Source organism: Ciconia boyciana, chromosome 2 (assembly GCF_034638445.1).
Source record: "Ciconia boyciana chromosome 2, ASM3463844v1, whole genome shotgun sequence".
In the NCBI taxonomy this organism is placed as follows: Eukaryota; Metazoa; Chordata; class Aves; order Ciconiiformes; family Ciconiidae; genus Ciconia; species Ciconia boyciana.
In genome coordinates this window covers 8,706,297-8,721,753 of record NC_132935.1, presented here as the reverse complement: position 1 = coordinate 8,721,753, position 15,457 = coordinate 8,706,297, and the positions used below count along the sequence as shown (strand labels likewise).

The 15,457-nt window shown below is 45.8% G+C and overlaps 1 protein-coding gene and 1 long non-coding RNA gene across 2 annotated transcripts in view; one reads left to right on the top strand and one right to left on the bottom strand.

Annotated features, from left to right (window-relative positions):
• Positions 1–7,526, bottom strand: part of ST3GAL1 (ST3 beta-galactoside alpha-2,3-sialyltransferase 1) — an 81,982-nt gene extending 74,456 nt beyond the window's left edge. The window contains exon 1 of the mRNA XM_072851844.1: positions 7,330–7,526. The gene's annotated coding sequence lies outside the window, so the exon portion shown is untranslated. The remainder of the gene's footprint in view (positions 1–7,329) is intronic.
• Positions 7,096–13,486, top strand: LOC140647347 (uncharacterized). Its single transcript, XR_012040712.1, has 3 exons — positions 7,096–7,272; positions 8,251–8,392; positions 12,479–13,486. It is a non-coding gene; the product is annotated as an uncharacterized lncRNA (long non-coding RNA).
• The last annotated feature ends 1,971 nt before the right edge of the window (positions 13,487–15,457 follow it).

Sequence of the window (15,457 nt, the reverse complement as noted above, 5' to 3'; positions counted from 1 at the left end):
GAACAGAGATCAAGAAGGAAGATTTCTAATTCTTCTAAAAAGCATTAGACCAAGAAGCAGGAGAGATCCTTTCTTTATTTGGAATGCACAGAATTACCCCTTAAGAGAAAAGCTGGGTGAACCTTCTGAAGAATGATAGCTTCAATACAAAAATAGTTTCAAAGAGACAAGAAACAAAAACCCAAATTCAGGTATAATATCAGTATTGCCATCGGCCAACATAAACTGTGTTGATGCAGGTCACATAAAATTCAGAGGAATCATTCTGACATTTCTGAAGGCGAACTTTCTTCTTGGCTCTTTCAAAATGAGTAATTTTGACAACCTGAGAGTTTGAAATGGACCTGGAATTAAGATTAAGTAAACCAAAAAGCAAGAACCACTTGATCAAAACCATAATAATCTTGACCTGCCTTTGTTTAATTAAGGTTTGCTTTGATTCAATGTAAACCAATATTTTTCTCAGTTTTGTCACCAAAAAATCTAAGTCAGATCATCTGCACAAACTGATTTAAATCAAGATTTAGTAAGAGAAAGCATTAGATGCATGGAGCAATAGCGTTAGCAGCTAAAGTCTCGCACTAATGCAGGCTGCAGCCTGTATACCTGCCCAAGGGCAGGTCATGTAAAAGGCATCACCATATCCCATCAGACTAAAGGAATTTAAGATATAGGCATGGATGCCCTTGTTGTACCCTGACAGCTTCGGATGGACTGTAAGGTGTCATAAAAGAGACAAATACTGTAAGGTCACCTCCGATTCAAGTTGCAGGTAACCCTACACCATGTTCTTTACATATGACTCTGTAGAAGTCTCAGGATGAATTAACACAGGTCTCTGCTTCAAGACTAATCCCAAAGGACTGTCTGTAGGACTCAAACCAGTAAGTTTCAACCCAAATATTCAGATGGCATCTTCCAATTTGACCTATGGTTTTGCATGTCAGGATGTAAGCAGGTGCCTTAAAAAAAATCCAAATCTCGCCATGTGTAGTGTACATTGAATTTGAGCTGGAGAGAGGGAACTTGAGTCCTACCTAAAAAACTGGAGGTGACGCCTTATGCTTCCCTGGCAGGGTCATATTAACTGAGCTGGCATATTTGATAGAATGAGATTTCTTTCTCGAGCTGGTACAGCACTGTGATGTGTCAGCACACACAGCATTTCAGATATGTAAGATTAAGTCATTGATTGAAGATCCAGCCTCCAGAAATAATGTAGCGTCCTTTTAAAAAGAACAACCTTTGTTTTGTGTTGGTGTACCACAGCTAAAAACAAGAAAAAAATTTAAAAATCCACCAATCCTGGGAAAATGTCAGTAGCAATTATCTAGTCCAGAGACATTTTAAAATTGCATCCAATTTAATACCTCAGCTTCACTGTGCCAGCTTTTGCTCTGCAGAACGATCCTCCAAAGGGATGGATAAGGACTGATCCGGTTTGGGGAAGTTTTAGGGATACCCAGAGCATGCGTGGTCACCTCCATGCCAGCAGCAATCCCGTGTCAGGAACCAGCAAGGCAGCGAAGGTCATGTTTGGACCCTGTGGGGTCCGACCACAGCCACTCGCTCCTCCTTCACTCAAACCTTTTGGGGCGGAAAGCTATGGAGGGCTGAGCCTGCATTCAAAACTACTGCTGGGAGAAAGGACTTCCAAAGAAATGGAAAAGCTACTACAAAACACAAAGGCTCTACTGAGATGATGTCCTCAGAGCAAGAAAGCTACACTTCAAACATTTGTCACCAGACGCAGGGTACAGCCATTTATGTTGTGACTCTTCCACGTTCTTCCATAACTCGCGATCAGCCGACAGAAACAGCTGTGGTTTTATGAGGTTTACAGATTTCCTGAAATAATACACCCCCTCTCTAACCAAAGGCTTTGTCATCTTGTACGCAGGGCACAAGTCATCTTCTCCCAGAGGAAGGACGTGCACGTGTGAGAGACTGAAAGAGTTAATGTCTCAAACATTGTGGCGAGGCGAGGCACGATTTGCAAGGCAATGGCAGGTCGGGGAGCACAGGATGGGCGGGACGTGGACGTGGAGAGCGCGTCGGAGGATGCACAGTTCCGGGTTCTGACGGACCTTATCATGTACGGCCAGAGGTCACACAGAGTTGATCTGAGGAGGGGGCTTGCGACCACCCTCCTCCCCAACACCTGTGCAGAAGATTGAGAACGTTCTAGAACAAGAACCATATAAGTCCTCAAGGGGCATAACCGGAGGCAGGACTAGCGTATAAAAGACACGCCCTCCAGGGAACCACGCGCGCGCCCATCACTAGAGGATTGCCATGCCTGTCATCACGGGATCCAAGGGTGGTGATACTTTTCCTTTCTCTATCCTCCTCTCTTCCCCTTTTCTCGCTTCTCTCTTCCTCTACTCTTCCACTATATATAAGTTTTGGATAAATTGTGATGGGTTGCCAGGAAAATAGCTCCATTGCCAAATTACCTCTGTTCATTCGTTGAGCTTGCCAGATCGTTAAGTTTGTCCGTTTGTCGAATTCGCCAGTTAATAAAATTGCTAGTCAGACTGTTCCTCTGAGTCATTGTCGTGACTCTACCGGCCCCGCGGCTCTGCCGAGCAGAGATCAGCCTTCGTCAGTATGCAAACCCTCAGGGAATCAAAAAGATTCACCCATCCCGCAACCCACCAAGTGGGACGAGATAGCACGTCAGTCCAGATGAAGCAACTTAATCGAGAGCACTTCAAAGCGCAGCAGAGCCAGGAACGAATTGCTTTCCACCCTCCTTTCCCCCCAAATTGCATTTTAACAATTACTACAGTCTTTACAATTGACGACATCCCTAATCTTAATTCATGCTTCAGAGCAAGCTTCTACTGATGTTATTGGGAGTTTCTTTTAAAAAGAGCTCCCTGTCCCCCAAGGTGCCCCATTTTCCACACTCCACGGCTATTTCACAGCTGTGGGCATTGTGCAGCCCTGATGTACAGGAACTTTTCAAAGCCTTATAGGACATTTTCTGCGAAGCAACTTGAGTTTGCTACCTACAAATCAGAGCATGGGATGCTCAGAACCAGTGGAAAGAGGATGTTGGGGTAAGAGTAGGAAAGGCGACCAGAAGGGCGACGGCAGTTCCTCTGTGGCTGCTGTTAATGAGTGCCAGCGTGGTCCAGAGCCCTTATCAGAACAAGAAGAGTCACATGAGGTAGGAGACAACTCCTCTCTAACGAACTGACCTCTGAAATAGAGGCAATTTATGTTGATAACATCATCTATTTCGTAAGTTAAAGGTTAGTGCCCAGAAAGCATATCTAGCTCCCACAGGGTCAATTCAGTTGCCAAACACAGGTTTCAGATGCCACTGGAGATGCCCTAGACATTAAAGCGACCTTCCTGGGGTCCCAAATATGACACCAGGAGTCAGAGACTCATATCTTTCTGGACCAGCTCCAGAAGGCCAGGACAGATAGTTCAGGGCAGTTCAAATGGCACTTTTGGTTAAGTTCTAAGTACAGTTAAAAGAACCAAAGATCCCTGAAGCCTAGTACATGATTCACAGCTCCCTGGAGGGCAATAGAGAGCAGACGCCTACTGGGTGATGAGTTGAATCAATCTTGGAACACCAGGCTAGCCCAGAGAGGGATGCGGACCTGCTCTGGATGGGCTGCAAAGGCATTTATCCATCTCACCGGTGGGACCAGGCGAACCGTGCCTGCCAGGACTCGAGAGACAGACAGGAGCTACCACCTTCCTAGGCTACCCAAAGACTCTGTTAGTCTGTTGTCTGCTGACACAGGCACTATGGCAATAAGAGCAATACAAACATTTACAACAGGAATTTGTCTGCAAGTTTGTCTCTTGCATAAGCCACAGTGTTCAGGAAACTTCTGTATGGGACAAGGAAGTTTCTCACTGTTCTGAGTAATTCCCCTCTGAGGTGCGAGCTGACAGTCCTAAAGTTGTTTTTAACTTGCATGCCTCTGACTTACTCAGATTTTCATTTAGCAGCTACTAGGCATAACAAACATGAGACAGGCTTTGATGCAGTTAGGCAGGACTACATACTTCAGAGAGAGGCAAAAGTATCTCTGCTGCACTTTGCCTTATTCAGTGGAATTTACGCCTATGTTTTAACCTATATCAGTAATCTCAGATGAGTCAAAAATGCAGCTGCTTCTCTTCTCCTTACAAGCTTGATTGTACACAGGCTGTTTAGCAAATATTTTGTAGCAATATTTATATCAAAATTATTAGTACAAAGCTAATTGAGCTTGCACTGAAAGGTTTCATCAGAGTATCTTGGAAGAGGGGCTGGCTATTAAAAATAATTCTTCCACTTAAGAAGTGTTCCTAGGTGAAAACAAATAGCTTCTGGATGCCCAGGTTACAGTCATGTTCTATGCCAGTGTCGTATTGCCTTTGAAAAAACAAGGAAAAAAAAAAAAGAGTGTGCTGCAAGGGAAAGACAAGGACAGAAGGAAGAAATTTATCTCCTACTTCACCGATTCATCTATCTACAGAGGAGTGCTGTTTCAGATGAGACACCAACAGTCCTATGCTGCCTTCTGCAAAGTATAGAATATATAGAAGATATAGAAAATTAATTGTCTGGTATGAGAAAGAAAAAAGTTAAAGAAACTCTACATGTAGCATCTGACAGTGTTGAAAGAAGACAAAAAAAAGCGTCCTTATTCAGAGTTCCCTCGGCCGGTGCCATGAAAAGCTCCACCAGGTGGTGGGATTAACAGCACTTTAAATTTACTATGGAGCTGGATTTGCTCTTGCTCCTTTGCTTTTTAAAGCACATTTCTGCTTCACCAACACTGTTAAAAATACTTCTAAAAGAAGCTCCTAATAAAAATGTATTACTACTATCATTTAACAGCAGCATTTGCAATGTACTTGGCATAAAATATGCTGTTATAACCTAGAAGATGGAACTGCCATCTGCATGACCCTAATTTCCCCTCAAATTACTCCCAGTTTTACATAAACAAAAAACCAAATTGATAAGCAGATGCAAAGTCTTACATAAAATGATGTTTAGTTTTAAAAGCTACCCTCCTCAATTAGATGCCATCACCATTATTAATATCCTCAAGTTTGGAAGAAAAACTGCAAACAAGGCTACAAGTTCATTTCTGGCCGGGATGTGTGAAAAATTCATACAAACAGGGCAACTCGCTGTCTCCACTGCACAATCCGACTGCGCACCAAGTGAGTGTGCCAAGAATAAGGAACTGGATTTTCCTCTTCTTTTGCTCTTTCAGAGACTATGCTTTTACATGTTACTAGCAGAAAGGTAAAATAAATGTATATGAGACAGAAGTGTACTTTAAATATGTAGTGGTAGCTTTAAAGCTGGTTTGGCAGAACCGTAGACCAGGACTTTGTTGAGGCACAGGATTTAAACCTGCTGCTGCTGAAATGTTACCCTACAGCAGCACCAAAATAGAGTAAATGAAGTGAAAAATTGGCAAAGGAACAGAGTGCCAAGTTCACCATAGACCTACGCTGGGGTTTTGTTGTTTCCAGGATAATCACGAAAACAAGTGCCTTTAACTAATAAACAAGTCCACCTTTTTTATTCACATCCAACCATTCCCTCCTCCAGCCCTGGCCACCACCTGAACATGTGTTCAAACGGATTAAAAACTGTCAGGTTCCCAGATGAGCCCAGAAAGGGCCTCCAGCACAGCCGAGCCCTGCAGATAACCATTGTGCCGTTGCCAAAAGCAGGAAAGATGACCCAGGGGCAACCCCGACTTCTTCTAACATGAGAGCAGCTCTGTCGAGGCATTATGAGCAGCGGGCAGAGCACCGCCGGCTTTGGATCGAGCCGTAAAAATTGATGAGGGGTGAACATACTGGCTGCAGAAGGCACTGGCTGGCATGGATCGCACGGGACGCTATGGATGTAGCGATCCAAATATTTCAAAGCAGATGCTTCACACAGAGCCACCCCTCCAGCTAAAACCATGTAAATAATATACAGGAGGAGTGTGCTGCTAATTGAGTATCTTCTGAACTGCCAAGAGGCAGGAAGACTCCAGTTAAAGGCAACTCCTCATTTTAACTTATGTGACTGAAGAGCACCAACCTAAATGAACTCCTGAGGACAGAATCAAAGTAGAATAGGGACTTTCTTTTTTATATCCTTGAATTTCCTGTCCCTTTTCCACACTGAAATTTAATTTCCTTTTCAAAGACAGCTTTTGGAGCTTATGAAAATTGACCCAAAAGATTACAAGGGCTTTGTCACCCTTCCAATCTCTCTGAAAGATCCATAATTAGGGAGGTTTTTCCTTTAACATGTGTGCCCAGCAGGCAAATATGTAATTCAGACTTACAATTATATATAAAATGAGTTATTTCAGTGTATTGGATACATACAAGCCCAACCGTTACAAAGAGTTGAAAAATCTTGTGCGTCTCAAACGAGTAAACATGCATCAAGGCATTTTTTTACCAGTTTGTTTTCATTTATGCCAAGACTAAAATCAATCACAGTAAGGACCCGGGATGTATGTTTGCTATAGAGATAAATATACCAAGTGTAACAAAAACACACCTAACAACCAAACTGCTGACCTCGAAGATTAGTTATTTATACTCCACAGGAAATTAATTCTGCAAGCAGAGATGTGCGAGCGGGTAACTAAGACAGCTAGTCTGCTTTTTTCCTTCTAACGGAGTAATACTGGCTTTCCTCTCTCGCCGCACAGCCTACCCGAAGGAAAAAAAAAAAATAAACACAATAAAAAAAAAACAGGGCGCAGGACCCCGCCAGGCTGGTCCCTCCCGCCGCTCCCCGCCTGCCAGCGCCCACCCTGCAGCAGAGCGGCTCTGCCACGCAGGGCACGGGGCAGGACCGGTCCCCCGTGGACCGGGGGATGCCGTGGGGCAGCCTGCGGGGAGCGTCCCCCCGCCGCCGCTGCCGGCTGCCGCCCGCCCGAGCGCAGGGGCACGGCCCGGAGGTGTGCCTCGCTCCGGAGCCCACCTCGCTCCGGAGCCCACCTCGCTCCGGAGCCCACCTCGCTCCGGAGCCTCCCTCTGCCCCCTCCGCCGGGGAAATCCCGGCTGGATGGGGCGAAGCTCACCCCCTCCGCGGAGTGCCGGGGCAGCCGCCGAAGGATGCCGCAAGCTCCGCCAGCGCCGGGGCCACCCCCTGCTTCCAAATAATAATAATAATAATAATTTAGGAAAAAAAAAACAACTTCACAGCCAAATGAGGAGCTGGAAGGGAGGGGGAGGCTCCCGCCGCGCCTTTTGCAGCAGGGGGGGGAGCGAGCGGATTTGCAGGTAAGCGGGGAGGAGGAGGAGGAGGAGGGCGGCGGGAGGGGGTCCCGCGGTACTCACGGCGGGGCGCGGGGGGCCGGCGGGCCGCCAAGCCCCATGGCCAGGGAAGGGCGGGCGGTCGCTCGCTGCTGCCGTTGCTGCTGCCGCTGCCTCGCTCTCTGCCTGCGCTGCCCGCGGAACCTCTCCGGGAGCCCCGTCCCTCCTCTTCCCTCCCCGGCAGGGCTTCCTGCCCGCTCATATAGCGCGCCCCCAGCCACGTGGACGGCGCCGGGGGCCCCCGGCGGCTCCTCCTCGGAGCCGGGCAGGGCGGTGCCGGGGCGGACCCCCCTCCTCTCCCCTCTTCTCCTTTCCCTTCCCCTCCCCTCCCTTCCCTTCCCACCCCCCCGGGCCGTCGAGCGGGGCTGCGCGCCCGCGGGGGCTGCGCGGCGGAGGGGTGCGCGCCGCGCCCCTGGGGGCTGCGGCCGGCCCGGGGGCGTGGGGCGGGCGGGGGGGGGTCCCGGCCGGCAGCCCAAACTTCCCCCTGGGCTGCGTGCGGGTGAAATCCCTGCTGCCCAAGATGAGCTCCCTAGAGGGTCGCCACCCAGAAATACCTGTGTTGGCACCCCCGCCCCGCAACTCCTGCCTCTGAAATTGGGCTGCATGGATGCCAGAGGTGATCACGGCAGGGAAAGTGAAAGGAAATTCGGTGCTTCTCAGAATAGTAATAATAAAAAATAGCATATAGTAAATAATATCTTCTTTCCATCCAGCATCAGACATTTTTAAGGTGACTATAAAACGCTGCAGAATTAAAAAGAATACAACATCATTAAAGAATCCCCCAGACAGATATATTCAACTGATAAAGTGTCTGCTAAAACTATTTAACAACATAATGCTGGCTTTTTTAGTGTCGATGTGTAAAGACTGGAGACAAGACAAGAAGTGGGGAGGTTATAGCACCTCCAAAGAAGCAAATGATCTCTCCGGTCTTCTCTCCAGTGGTCCCCACCCCCCCGTAGGCAGTGTAACGTGCACAGTGAACATCCACAGCACATGTCAGAGGGGAGAACGTATTCCTGAGCTCTGAAAAACATGTTCCTTAACGCTGGACAGCCGGTGCATAACTCCCTTTGTGAAGCGGGTGAGTTATAAGTTATTAATCTACTTATTGAAACTGCCCACGTTGTTCGTTTATTACATCCAGCACAACATACTTGCACTGGAAACTGTAACGCGCTACGTAGGAGCTGTAAGTCATCAATCATCACCGGGCTTGTTTCCATAGAGTTATATTAGTAAAAGCTTAAGTGTGAATCTAGACCGGTGTCACATCGTATGCCGTGCTGTGCAGATATTTGCATTCGGGTGTGAGTACCTGTGACAGGCTGAGCTTTCTGCTTTGGAGCGTAAGCCCGTACAAAACCTTTAAGGGACTCACCCCATCACTAAATCCTGCCCCTGGGTACTGCAAAGCAACAAAGTATTATATCCTTCATAAACAGGGCTTGGAAGGGATTTAATCTAAAGTAATGAGGGTAAAAAAACCTAGGCTTGTTTTACAAGGAATGTATCAACACAAGGAATGACTGTGTGGGGAAAACAGTGTATTAAATAGCTCCTCACTGCTTTTTCCCAGGAGCTGCTTGCCACTTTGGTGGAGGTGGGATAGGGCCCTTGAAGAGCTCTGATTTGATCACCTGTGACAGTTTCTGTAACCCTCATTGATACTCTCATACCTTTGGGCAAGTTAGTTGAATTTGCTGCTTCATTTCCTTCCTGATGATTGTGGGTGAGTGGGTCTGTTTATGAAAAAGTCACTGGGGAGCAGCTCACCAGCAAAAAGGCTGTCCATCAGGTCTGGAGATCTATCCCAAGCATTTGTGAGATGATGGAGGGAATAAGAGCAAGATCAGGGCTCCAAAGAATATCCTATGAAAACAACAGTGCCTGGGGAAGGAAGAGTCTGAGCACTCTGCCTTTGTACCACACCGGGTCTGTCCATGAGTTTAACAGGAGAAAAGGATGATTCTAGTAAAACAGGCGATTTCTCATCATACAGTATATAAAGTTTTACTAGTGTGTCTACAGGTTGTATCAAGGAAAGCACCCTGCAGTCAAGAGTGTCCTAATTAATGACAGTTAATCAAGATGACGCTGGAACAGGTTGCCCAGAGAAGTTGTGGATGCCCCCTCCCTGGAAGTGTTCAAGGCCAGGTTGGATGGGGCTTTGAGCAACCTGGTCTAGTGGAAGGTGTCCTTGCCCAAGGCAGGGGGGTTGGAACTGGATTATCTTTAAGGGCCCTTCCAGCCCAAACCATTCTGTGATTCTATGACTGAAGAAAGGGAGCAGGGGGTAACATGAAGTTTTCCCTGCATTCTCAGTCCTATCTCTGTGTCATTTCTCTGGAGTATGCAAATGGTAAGACATGGTGCACCCCTCCGAGCAGCCACACCAGCTTCGGTTACAAGTTGCAAGGAGGAGATATGGAAGAGAGCTCAGAAGTGGCTGGTTTGGGTCAGAAAAGCTCCTTTCTGTAGAGCAAGGCAGAATAGGAGGGTGCTTGCCCCAGGAGTGCCTCGGGGAGGGGTGACAGCGATATCAGTGGAGCATGCAGAATTTCCTCAGGACTCTGCCAGTGCTTGGCTGAGCCAGGAACAGAGAACAAGACTAAAATCCTTCTGAAACAGCAAGTGTGGAACCTATTTCTCTTTGTTATACCAGTGTTACACTCAGTTACACTCCTTTGGATGCTCTCAACTTCACCAATGCACCCCAATGAGCATGCAGGTAGCAAGTGCTCTCCGAGAATGTCATCGTAATTACAGCGGGGTCCAACCTGGAGGGTTGGATCTGCTCCCATTTATACTGTAGCATTTCCCTAGCAAGTGTCATTTAGATGTTTTTGGGAAAGAATCCAGGATTTGTTTCACAGACAGTATTTCCTCAACAGCTCAGTGAATATGAAATAGTTTGAACTAACCATGCAAATCTTGCTTTTCTTCTTATGTACAGAAATGATATCTATTCTAAACCCTGGGCCAGGGCTTTCAGCTGCTGATGGGGAATAGCTATGCAGACATCAAAGGAGCTGTATCAGCTTTCACCAAGTGGGGATCCAGCCCTTTATTCATATTTTAAAATTCAGAAACTGTGTCTAAGTAAAGCATTTTTCTCTATATTTTTAAGTAGCCAGTATTTTATTTTATGGCTGTTCCCTCAGTGGTAGGATTGTTTCTCATAGTCAATGTTTAAAGGCCCTTCAAGGCTGAAGGAATTAAAAATGAATAATTTAAAGCTGGTCTATGATGCAGAATTTTTAACATATGTTTTACAGGCCATGTAGAGTCAATTTTTTTCTTCTTGTCAGTAGATATTTTACAAACATGCTGTGCTGGAACCAAACCGCTTTTTTATTTAAGACTCGGATTTGAGCCCTCCTATGCACTGACACAGCAGCATGCTGGAGTCTACAAGCCATAACAAGGAAATCATTATCACCAGCAATGATCAGAACAGAGGAGGAATGAAGTAATTTCACCAGATTTTCCTCTTACACACACCAGTAAACCAGATGTGGGCAGAACTGTGGCTCTCCCATCTCAGAAGGCCTCATCCCAAGGTAGAGACAGAGGAGCTATAATTTGTTTAAGCTAAAGCTACAAAAGGGCTGGACCCAGGTGGTGTTGGAGAAGGAGGTGTGAGACTGTGATGCTCACATGTTGGCTTTTGGCTATTTTTTGAAGGTTGGCTGGGGTATTTTTTTGCCAATCTCCTTTTAACTTCCTGATCAATGTAGTGCTAGGAACACCGGCTGAGTCACTCTTGGCAGTTTTAATAGGTGATGCTAATTGCTGGTAAATAACCAATGATTCACCTTTTACGGATTTCATTTATTGTTCCTTCCTAACTCCTTGCAACAGAAAATGGAGGAGGCACCTACTCTGTGAATGCTCAAAATCAGCTAGGGTTTGAGCCTTACGGGCTGGTTTCCACACTCTTTCTTATTTTCCTGGATTGTCCAGCTTTTCATTTCTATGTTATAGTTACTCCAGATTTACAATTAAAAATAAATTGTTATTATTATTTTAAAAGCTCTTTGGGCCTGTTGTGGTTTAACCTAGCAGGCAGCTAAACACCACACAGCCGTTCGCTCACTCCCCCACCCCAGTGGGATGGGGGAGGGAATTGGGGGAAAAAAAGGAAAATTCATGGGTGTCCTGGTTTCAGCTGAGATAGAGTTAATTTTGGGTTACAACCAACGTGGGGCTTGAAGGGTTTGAGTTAATGACAGATTTGATTGGAATGTGCTAGATGATAGAATTTATAGCTGTTATTGCTGTTTAGCTATTAATCAGCAGGCTCCTGTGCTTGCCATAGGCTTGCTTGCCTGACTCTATGTTAGAGTCTAGGGCTTATTAGTGGCTGCTTTTTGCTTTCACTGCTTGCCGTGCTGCTGTACCGCTGATCACCTTACTCTGCTGTGCCTGGGAACATTTTGATAACAGCAATGGCGATGCGCCTGGGCTGGCAGATGGCCAGGGCATTGCTGCTGTTTCTGTGCTGCTGCACTGGACAGGCTGGAACTCCAGTGTGAACTCGAGTCGAAGGGACTGTGACCTGTGGATGAATCCATGTGGGAGCAGGACACCCCGAAGCGTCTGCGCCCATGGATAAGCCCACACCAGAGCAGGTACATCTCAAAGTGTCTGTGGCCATGGTTATGGCTGTGCCACAGCAGGTATACCTCTGAAGGGATTGTGGCCCAAGGATAAGTCCACGCTGGATAAGGTGCACCTCGAAGCATCTGTGGCTGTGGATAAAGTCCATGCTGCAGCAGGTACACCTCGAAGCATCAGTGGCTGTGCATGAGGCCATGTTGGAGCAAGTTTACTTCTGAAGGTACTACATTCTGTGGATAAGTCCAAGCTGGAGCAGGGGCAAGGGGAGGACTTCATTGCAATGTTAAACCTGATGGTCCGGACCAAAGGGACCAGGGGTGGAGATTGTAATGGAAATACCTTTAAATTGTTGTATCCCGGGATTTGAGTTGCATGTTGTGGGAATTACTATAGCAGGAACCCCTTGTTGCTAGCCAGGCTAGGAGCAAGGGGAGGAGTTCGTTGCAATGTTAAACCCTATAACCTGGCCCAAAAGGACCAGGGGTGGACATTGTAATGGATATACCCTTAAATTGTTGTAACCCATGATTTGGGTTGCATGTTATAGGAATTACTACAGCCGGAACCACCTGAACAAATGGAGGAGAAGCCTTACAAGAAGCAGTGCAAGTGCAGCAGTGACCTGACCTGAGCTGGCTTTGGTGCCCAATAACTCCAAGCAACACACCACCTCTCCTGTCCTGAGTAACAACCATAAGAGATGAAGCCCAAAGTCATGGACTAAATGAACTCAGTGGACATTTTGTGGACATTTATGGACATTTTACAAATATTTTGTAGTGGTGGTCCATAGACTGAGGGAATGATATGTGTGTATTATATCAAAGGATGGGAAGGGTGACGGTGGGTAATGAGAATGTATTGGATAGTGTGAGACCTGAGCATGACGTAAATGGTATGGAATAAGGGGTGGATACTGTCCTGGTTTCAGCTGAGATAGAGTTAATTTTCTTTATAGTGGCTGGTATGGGGCTATGTTTGGGATTTGTGCTGAAAACAGTGTTGATAATACAGAGATGTTTTAGTTGTTGCTGCACTGGTCAAGGACTTTTCAGCTTCCCATGCTCTGCCAGGTGCAGAAGAAGCTGGGAGGGGACACAGCCAGGAGAGTTGATCCAAACTGGCCAACGGGCTATTCCATACCACATGACGTCATGCTCCGTATATAAAGCTGGGGAAGAAGTAGGAAGGGGGGAACATTCGGAGTGATGGCGTTTGTCTTCCCAAGTAACCGTTACGCGTGATGGAGCCCTGCTTTCCTGGAGATGGCTGAACACCTGCCTGCCCATGGGAAGGAGTGAATGAATTCCTTGCTTTGCTTTGCTTGCGTGCGTGGCTTTTGCTTTAAGGAAGAAAATTAACTCTGTCCCAGCTGAAACCAGGACAGGGTGCCAAACCAATTTCAAGTATTTCAGCAAGTCATAAGGTTAGGCACTGCACTGGGACAGTGCAGATTTGGGCTTGTGTTTGCTCTCCCCTCATTTGCTCTCCCTTCAGTAGGTAATCTGTCATCTTTCACACAAGCCAATTGCCATTGTGTCTAGGCCAAGAAGAAGTTAAAATAGAAAATCAGCATTTGGTGTGTACACGGTTGCCAAGAAGCTATTTCTCCTCGCCTGTGTAAATAAATTGTCATTCAGAAATGCTTGGCTTGCTCTAAAAGATGTACTAAGTGCTACTGCTGCACCGTGCTCCCGATGGGAGGAAAGAGGAGAGGATCCAGGAGTGTGGCCAACTAATGCCCCATTCCCAGCTTCCCCCACTAGTTCTGTCGAAGGGGACCATTCTTTGCACAAGCCAAAATGTTGTTGGGTAATTGCTGTCACAATTAACATAGCAGGAGTGATTACTGACCTTGCCAGTTATGTCTGCAGTCCAAGACCAAGCTCCATGCAGGTGGATCCCTTTACAAGGCAAAGTGATTTACTGGTAAGTCTGTATATCTTTATGTAACTAAGCATTCATGTTTATTATGTACTGTACAGGGACACATCTATTGATTGGCATGACTAGATTTTGAAAGAGATTAAATACTTCCAATGAAACTTTATAAACCTGAAACTAAGAATATTGACCACAAATGGACTCTACCCATTTTGTTTCGTCTGACTGGTAAGAGAGACAGATGATCTACATATATCTCATCTCCACTGAAGAGAGAAAATATGTTCTGTATTTGAACATGTAAGAAGCACTGCCCTTATTTTACATAACTTGCTACAGTAGTGCATTACACACAATGAGAACAAACTTTATAATGCTATCTGATGGCAATTGACTTTGCCATAATTGATGGACAGTTTTATCTTGCCTGGTTTGGTCTTCTGGGCTTTTTTTTTTTTGCAAACACCACCTGCACTTCTGACAGATGTCGCAGAACTGTGGTAGTCTCCCCTGATCCAAAGACTACTAAAGGCAACTGGTAAGAGCTCAGAGGTTTAAAACGGGCTTTTAGATCACATCCTCAGCCTCCATACTTCACAGAACCAGACTCTGACACTAAGGTGTGTTAAAAGCAAAAACAAAAGAAACAAAAAAGCATGCAACATCCTTCCCTGGTTGCTCTTGGAGTTCAAATGGCGAGGATCTGCAAGAGCTCAGTGGTACTGATATAGGGCCAGTGCCCTCAGCATCTGCTTCGCAGCACCTAGGTGCAGGACCACATCTGAGATGGCTTTGACATCAGAGCAGGATTGCTTTTGAGGCCAAACTATTACACAAAGACATGTTTTTACCCTCTAGGACTTATTAGTGCTGTATACAGGAGCGTCTGCTGTGGGTGAAGGTTGTGATATGGCACAACCTGCTCTCAATAAATATCTGAGAAAGTCAGAAAAACCTTTCACTATTGTGGCACATACATAAAAACACACAGTAAACACCAAAAGCTCCATTTGCAGAAATATTCAGCAAACCTGGAGCTCAAGCAAACTCACATAAAAAACAATCCTAGCTATGAAATACTTCTTTGCTTTTGTACTCTTAGATAAATGCATTTTTTGCTATAAGGACAGTATAAAGCCTGAGAGAAATAATAAACACTAAATAAAAATAAAACACTGTGAGGATATTAAAATAAATAAACCTATAGTACCTCTGTCAGGATACAGGAAGTTAAATTCATGTAGGAACATTCATTGGCCATCAATAATCAACTGCAGAACAAACAAATGGCATAAGCACATAAAATGAGGATGGAAGTAAGTAACTACATGGCAAAGAGAGGCAGATATGGTATACTTTTTAGGTGTTTCATACACATGCAGCATGTTCAATCTCCCCAACATAAATGACTGTTCTTGGCAATTCAGGCATCACCTACGGAAAGTCACAACAGCAAAATTCACCTGATTTACCTTCATGCATCTTGATCCCATAGTACCTTCAGCACCATCTATTCCCAGCTGCTTCAGCTGAAAATCCTCAGCTTTTCCCAAGCAAAGACTTGCAACTTAACTGATTGTGAAGTTATTAGCATAATTTCATTTTATTTCATTTCAGCTATCCCCCAGGATAGCCAGGAATA